At 33.6% G+C, this 7858-nt stretch overlaps 1 pseudogene; it reads right to left on the bottom strand.

The window, feature by feature from the left end:
- Positions 1-2977: 2977 nt before the first annotated feature.
- Positions 2978-3613, bottom strand: LOC131830435 (ADP-sugar pyrophosphatase-like; annotated as a pseudogene).
- Between the last annotated feature and the right edge of the window lie 4245 nt (positions 3614-7858).

Genomic DNA, 7858 nt, shown 5'->3' with positions numbered 1-7858 from the left:
GATCTTTTGTTCATTTTTAATTACAGTATTCATGTTTGGTGTTGAGTAGTGTAAGTTCTTTATATATTTTAGATATTAACCTCTTATTGGATATATCCTTTGCAAATATCTTCTCCCATTCGGCAGTTTCCCTTGTCATTTTGTCGAGGTTTTTTCACTGTGCCAAAGCTTTTTATTTTGGTGTAGTCCCAACAGTTTATTTCTCCTTTTATTTCCCCTGTTTGAGAAAATGTATCTAGAAAAATGTTTCTATGGCTGATGTCAAAGAAATGATTACCTATGTTATCTTTTAGTTTTATGGTTTAGACTGATCTATTTTAAATTCCAACGTATTATAGATGTATATTTTTTTCATTCTTAAAATTTGAATTTTGGTACTAAAATTTTACAAAGATGTACCTTGATGTTAGGTAGCTACACATTCTCTCTGATACTCATTGGGCCTTAACTCAACAATTTGTCTCTTAAAAATTAGCAAATGTTTTTCTATTATTTCTTATATCTACCTCCTTTCTCTTTTATCTCCTTTTGTGACCCCTATTTAATGAGTGCTGAGATTTTTTTTTAACATTACCACCATTTTAACTTTTTTCAAATATATTATTTGTATTTGTAAGGTTTCACTCATTTCAGGAAGAGATCTCTGGCTCAATCTTCTAGGTGACTAATTTTTTTCAGCATTTTCCATTCAGTTACTTAGTCCTTTTGTTTGTTTCTTTGTTCATTTGTTTTTCTCCCTCCTCTACCTTGATTTTTATTTCCAACTCATCTAACATGTCTTTTTAGGGATATAATACTAAGAAAGAGAAGGGGGTGGGAGAAGAGGGAGAGGGAGAAAGAGAAAGGAAGAAAGCAAACTTTGAAACACTGAATCAGAAACTTTCTTGAGAAAATAGTGTTATGTGGAAAAAATAGATATTAATGATTAAGAATTGAAAAATTATTCTGATGAGTTTGTCTTAGGATGTGAAAAATTTTAAGCATACCATAACCAATTGATTATACTTATAATTCTATTTTAACATCTATTAAATATGATGTATTTTTAATTTATAATCTATGTTTAACCACCAAAACATGTTTTATTTTCTCAAAAAAAAAGTAAATACAATTTTAAAGCAAAAGAAATAATACTGCCATATTTTAAAAAGCATAATGTCTTTACTCTTAGTGACATATACAATAGTGGTGACTCATAGATTCAATAAATGCTACGAAGCAAATGTCATGATAAAGGATAGCCACATACTTACAAATATGATGTAATGTTTTGAACTTTGTAATTAAAGTGTGCTTAATTTATTAAGTAATCATTTCTTGGTTCATATGCAAAGCTAATGCTGATTATGTCTGAACCTGTAGCCTTGTACTGCTATATTCAAACCATGTCAAAAGAAGTTACTTCAATTGTAGTTTAAAGAGTTAGTATTAATTTTTATGTGATCTGCTTACCTAAGTAAAATCGTTCTATTCAGAGGTCTCTGTTAATAGGCCATGACTATTATTAAATTTTTTTTAAGATTTTATTATTTATTTGACAGACAGAGATCACAAGTAGGCAGAGAGGCAGGCAGAGAGAGAGGAGGAAGCAGGCTTTCCGCTGAGCAGAGAGCCGGATGTTGGGCTCGATCCCAGGACCCTGGGATCATGACTTGAGCCGAAGGCAGAGGCTTTAACCCGCTGAGCCACCCAGGCACCCCGCCCCCTTTCTTTTTTTTACTTTTATTAAATTTTAAGAGAACCCTATTTACCTTGAAAACAGGTAAAATATTTGATTTTAAAAAGTTTTATTTTTTTCTTGGTTGGTCAATTATTTGTTTGGACCATTGCCCACAGTATGTGAAATCATCCCTAGGCTACTACCTAGGTTACCCGCTGGAATTATAAGTGTTGGGGCAGAGAAAATAACCACAGTTAAGTAGTCTTAGGTGCAAACAGGTGTTGGAACTGCATGGGGGTAAAGCACCAGTTTTGACACAAGGAAAAAGATTAAAGATCTTTCTTCAACTATTTTCAGATTGCCGTCTAAAATCCCTGACTGGTTTCAGTCTCCTTGCAGGATCCTGAATCTGGCACTAGAAATTAAATAACAGTAGAGGCATGGCCTTGTTTTATAGTCAATTTTAGGAATCGTGAACAACGGTGAAGTTCAAATACACCTAGTAAGTGAGATTTAATTGTTCAAAAATGAAGTCTGATGGTGAATAATCATCTAAGCCTGGCAACATGGTCTATTGGGTTAGATAAACAAATGAGTAGAAAAAAGTGTTCAGTATAAGAGGCAATTCCAAATGTCATTCATAAGTAACTTTCTATGAATTAGGGTCTCAAAGGACTAACTTGTCTTCAAGGCTTCCTATTATAGGTAAATGTTTTCTCTTTCCCATTGCCAGGATCCATGCAAAAAAGGTTTAGAGTATGTGCTTACTTTTATATACCTTCAGAAAATGCTAGTGACCTTCCATTCCTTCAAGTTGCAAAATACCTCTCTGCCTTAAAACTGGGTGTCTGGGTACCTTCTTATACTCAAACTGATCATAGGGCTCTGTTCCCATTCTTCATCAACTTTTTTTTTTTTTTTAAGCAAAAATCCTAGAATGACACAGATGTCTCTCATTCCCATTAACTTCCCTTTCACTTCAGAGGCAGTACACCTCCTTGTCTACTAGAATCGAACATCTTTCCCACAACGGCTCTGTTTTCAATGCTAGCTTAGCACTGAACCAGATTTGACAAATAATTTCTTGAACATGAACTCATCTTTTTTTTTTGGCTTCTCCCCAGCATCTAATATTTATGTTCTGTCATTATTTCAGACAATCCACTTGTGGATTTTTTTTTTTCATTCTCTATTGTTTTAATTTAACGATAAAAAAAAGATAATTTCAAATTTGCATTAAACTAAGCTGAAAACAAAGTCTCAGTGAAGGAGGTCTGGTGATTCCATTTACAAAAATATGACCACTGTCCTTTGGCCTTAAAATTTCAGGAAGGACACTTTACATGGCTTTGTGTTTGTATGTGTCAACAGCAGAGCATAGTACTAGACTCTGGCATCCATTGTTAGATGTTTTTCAGCTATTAGAGCATTAAGTCTCTTTAGCAGATCATTTCTTTGGTAAAGACATCCCTTTTGCAAAGTCTCCATGCTTTGACTTTGGCTTAGGTCTTACTTTTTCAGCAACGTCTTCATTAAGTCACTGTCATGAAGTGTGTGTACAGTTTCACATTCCTGGATAATGGTCAGCATCACCTTCATAGCCAGTTTCTTTCTCAAGCTCCAGAAAAGCAGCTGCTTCTTGGTCTTCATTATCATCTACGAGACCTTTGGGGGAATTCGAGGCATTAGCTTCCCAGTGGCAGATTGAACTGTTTTCCCAGAAGGGCACATTCATCATGAAGAGTTCTTTGCAGTGCTGAGACAACTGCCACACTAACATCCAAATGCCTCTCCTGGCTGTACTTCTCACAGGTGCCCAAGGTCTTGTTTTACCAGTAAGACCCATGTACATTGTTTTTTTGCAAGCTTGACCCCTTTTCCTTCTGAAATTAACTCCTCTGAAATAATAGTCTGTTCGGTATTTTCAGAATTGGTTGGTTCTTGGTTTCTCATTGTCCACTTTCCGGTTAGTCCTCACCATCCTCAGGGAGGAAGTTCATGGCCGAGGTTTGGGGCAAAGGGAAAGGTGCTCTTTTGGGAAAGAGAATGAAAAAAAAAGAACAAGTCCAAGGCAAAGTCTTGGAAGCCTTTCTGAGTCTTGCCAAGCCATTTTTAGTCTTCTCCGGAATTGTAAGGCAATGATTTGTGGTGTTTCAAACCACTAAGTTTGTGGTAGTTTGTTAGCAGAGGAATAGGAAACTTGTGCAGATGGGAAAGGACATCCCAAGAAGAATCTGTGAAATGCAAAGCCTCGAGGCATGACCTTTTCAGAAATGAGAGAGGTCTGGAGAATTTTGTGTCCACAGTCTGGTATAAGAATGGCCGAGGAAGAGATTCATACCACTTGAGATAGGTAAGGTTACTTAAAATCAGACAAAGGTCTTCTGCATTTTTAAAGCAGATTTCTATCTTTTAAAATAATTCTGGCAGTAATGAGCTGGAAACACTGGAGATATAAGACCAAGCTTTTTTTTTTTTTAATATTCTATATGATTTTACTATATTCTAGTCTTATTAGCCCTTCACAAATGCTTAAATTAGAAGAGCACAAAAGGATAGGTTTAGTTAAACCTAATAATGTCTTCTATCATGCTTTTCTTTTTCATAATGATTCCTTATTTCATCTTCTTTTCTTATAGGAGTGGACATAAAAAATTACAATAAGAGTAGCAGTGTACTGTAATTTCTCCTAGGTACCTTACCATATGGTACCTGTCTCTCTAATTTAATTTAACTTGATCTGTTGAAAATTAGGCTTGTAAGGAAGGGCTCATATGTAGTACTCATTAAAATGTCATATTCCTTAAAGAATCTAATTCCAAAGAGGATTGCATCCTTTAATAAGAAACATTGTGAAGTGTGTAAACCTGGTGATTCACAGACCTGTACCCCTGGGGATAAAAATATATGTTTATAAAAAATAAAAAAAATTAAAGTCTAAAAAAAAAAAAAAATAAGAAACATTTTCATGCTCTACAGCTAAGAAGTAAAAATTCAAAAAGGGTCCAATGAACAAAACAAAATGCATTTTAAAGTAATACTGATCATTAGGCAGATCATTTTTGCCTATTCAAATCTTTGGTTTAATAATTCATTTGTCTAGGAAAAGGCAACTGACTTTGGATGAACCCAGTTAGATATTTAGGAAAATGTAATTTGTCTAACTATAATAATAAACAACCTAAAATTAATTTTCAAATTCATATCCCAAAAGATCTGAAAGTAAAAAGCATTGATGTTCATTTAACATTAATAATAAAAAATGAAAATTAACACAAACTTGACATACCATTTTATGATACCTAAAGTACAGATTTTTAAAGTTACCTAATTTAAGAAATCTTGCAGTGAAAATAGTATACATATTCCTCACAAGAAGGATTTACAAACTGTATAACATTTTTTCTGTAAGTTTTATAAAACTAATGTCATATAGGAAAAATCATAAGATGCTCATTCTTACTGATATTATAATTTATTTTTATAATAGTAATAACTCAATAAATTATTTTTATCCTTTTCCTATTTTAAATAAATAGTTCAATGGAAATAAAAAATAAATTATCATAAAGATGGTAGTTAATGGTATATACTAGATAAAATTTTAAAAATTAAAAATAATGTGATTATTTAACATGAAAGTGTTAAATACATCAACACTGAACCATTATACTGCATTAAATATAATGACTATGAAGAACATACAGAAAAATAAGAGTAGCTTAATGTAGATAAAGTGGAAATATAATACTGTGAGCACTATGATAATAAGTTGTGTTTATGTGTAGATTTTGGTATGCTAAAATGAAATGTATGATTAATACTTCCAAAGCCTATAAGAAGTCCCTTGGAGAGATCTTTGTATCCCCAGAATAACCGACATGACAGGTGGAGGTGCAAAGAAACATGTGTGATCTGAGATGGTTTAATATGTGTCCAGACATTTAGGTTTTCTGAAGTTCTGCTATTCATAATAATAATTTCTCTTTTTATATGGTATCTAAACTACTAATTCAATTTTCTATTCTATTAAACTGGCTAGAAAATTTAGACCATGCTAAAAAGATCCTGTTAAGTAGAGGCACCAATGCCTTATACCTGGTTTTGATATTCATGACAAGTGCTTCACTTCTATTATGACACGTACAATTAGATCTTGGTATAAAGTTTCTCTATCATATTTAGGCATTTTTTCTTGTATTCAGCTTCACTTAATTTTTTATGTTCAATTTCACTTAAATGCATAATTTTTTTTTTGGCCTTAACTATGCTTATTTTTTTTTTTTTTTTACTATGCACTTTTGGAACAAACATTAGTTGTTCATGATGAATTATTTTATCTAAACATTATTGACTTCAATTTGTCATTATTTTACTCAAACTCTTTGCATTTAAGCTCATAACTAAAATTTCTCTACGCATTTTGGTACTCTGTCAATCTGTAATGTTACCCTAATGATGGATTGATATCTTATTTAGTGGGTTTATTTGGATTGGATGGATTGATATCGTATTTAATGGGCTATGAATATTTTTGTTCAATGAAAGTTAACTAAAACATTCCGCAAATTATATGGACCTGGTTCGTTACTTACAAATGAGTATTTTAAAAATATTTCCTGATGGGTAATATGGTTATTATTTTATGTCTATGTGTTCTACATCATTTTGCATCCATTTCAGTCATTTTTTGAGCATGAATTTCTAAGTTTCTCTAGTTTGTGTTCTCTTGGGATTTTTGTTTTTTTTTCTTCTCAGTCTATTTATTTATTTATTTATGACAGAGAAAGAGAATGTGTGCTAGTGGGGAAGGGGAGTACAGGAAGAGGGAGAAAAAGAGAATCTCAAGCAGACTCCATTCTGAGCACAAACCCCCATGTGAGGCTGGATCCCACAAGTCTGAGATCATGAACTGACCTGAAATAAAGAGTCAGACACTTAACTGACTGAGCCACCCAGGTGCACTAATATCCTGCTTCAGCTCAGGTCCTGATCTCATGGTTCCTGATTTGAAGCCCTAGGTCACTCTCTATACTCTTTGCCCCTCTCCCTGCTCATTCTCTCTCTTTCTTAATTATAAAAAAAGAAGAAACATTTTAAACTTAAATTTACTTATATTCCTTAGATTATATTAGAAAGGTTATTCTTTCTTTAATTTCCAGAAATTTTCTAATTTCAAATTTACTTTCTTCTTTGACCCAGATTCTCATTAAAAGACTACTCATTCTCAGGGTTTTCATGCTTTTCCTATCTTCCTTCAAGTCTTTTCCTATTTGTCACTTTCCAGTGACAATTTCCCTGACCACACTCCACCTCCAAACTTGTCCTCTTTAATCTTTTCCTATGCTTGGTTTTTCTCCGTAACACTTATCATTACTTAAAATATTGCATATTTTAATTCTTTTCTTTTTTTTTATGGTCCATCTCTCCCTCCTAGTAAAAAGTAAGCTCCAAGAGAACAAATGTGTTTGCTAAGTTTTTTCTTGCTCTCTCCCTAAAATGCAAAGATCTTCCCTGCTGAAAGAATATATAAAGATTTTATTTATTTATTTGAAAGAGAGTGAGTGAGAGAGAGCATGAGAAGGGGAGGGTCAGAGGGAGAAGCAGACTCCCCACTGAGCAAGGAGCCCCATGTGGGACTCAAACCTGGTATTCCAGATCATAACTTGAGCAGAAGGCAGTTGCTAGCATAACTGAGCCACATTGGTGCCCAATACATATATTTTTGAGTTAATGAGTCAATGAATAAATGGGCTTTGATGGCAAAGATTTTGGCTTATTTGCATGCTGTTGATCTTCTGACTTCTCAGTTTCCACTAATAAACTCAGTTTCAGCATCATCATGATCTAATGTGAGAACTGAGTAGGAGACCACATAGAATTCAGTTCTCAAATTCGTGAGAAAAATTTGCAATGCAGGATGATGTTTTTTGTAGGGCTTGGAGAAAGTGGGGGTGCAACTGGATGCAAACTTAGTAACTTCGAAACCATTTTAACTTTATAAAGGAGCACACTGTGAAAACCTTATATCTCCTGATTATCAAGGATGGCCCCTAAATCGGTAAGTATGGAGTCTATCTTTGCCTATTTGCTGCACACAAGTTCTGAAATAACCAAAGCCTTTCATTGAACCCACCATGAGAAGGATTTATACTGTTGGGTTCAGGAACATGTATACCTGCTTAACCTTGAGAATGC

Source organism: Mustela lutreola, chromosome 4 (genome assembly GCF_030435805.1).
Source record: "Mustela lutreola isolate mMusLut2 chromosome 4, mMusLut2.pri, whole genome shotgun sequence".
Taxonomy (NCBI): Eukaryota; Metazoa; Chordata; class Mammalia; order Carnivora; family Mustelidae; genus Mustela; species Mustela lutreola.
This window is presented reverse-complemented; position numbering and strand designations above follow the sequence as displayed.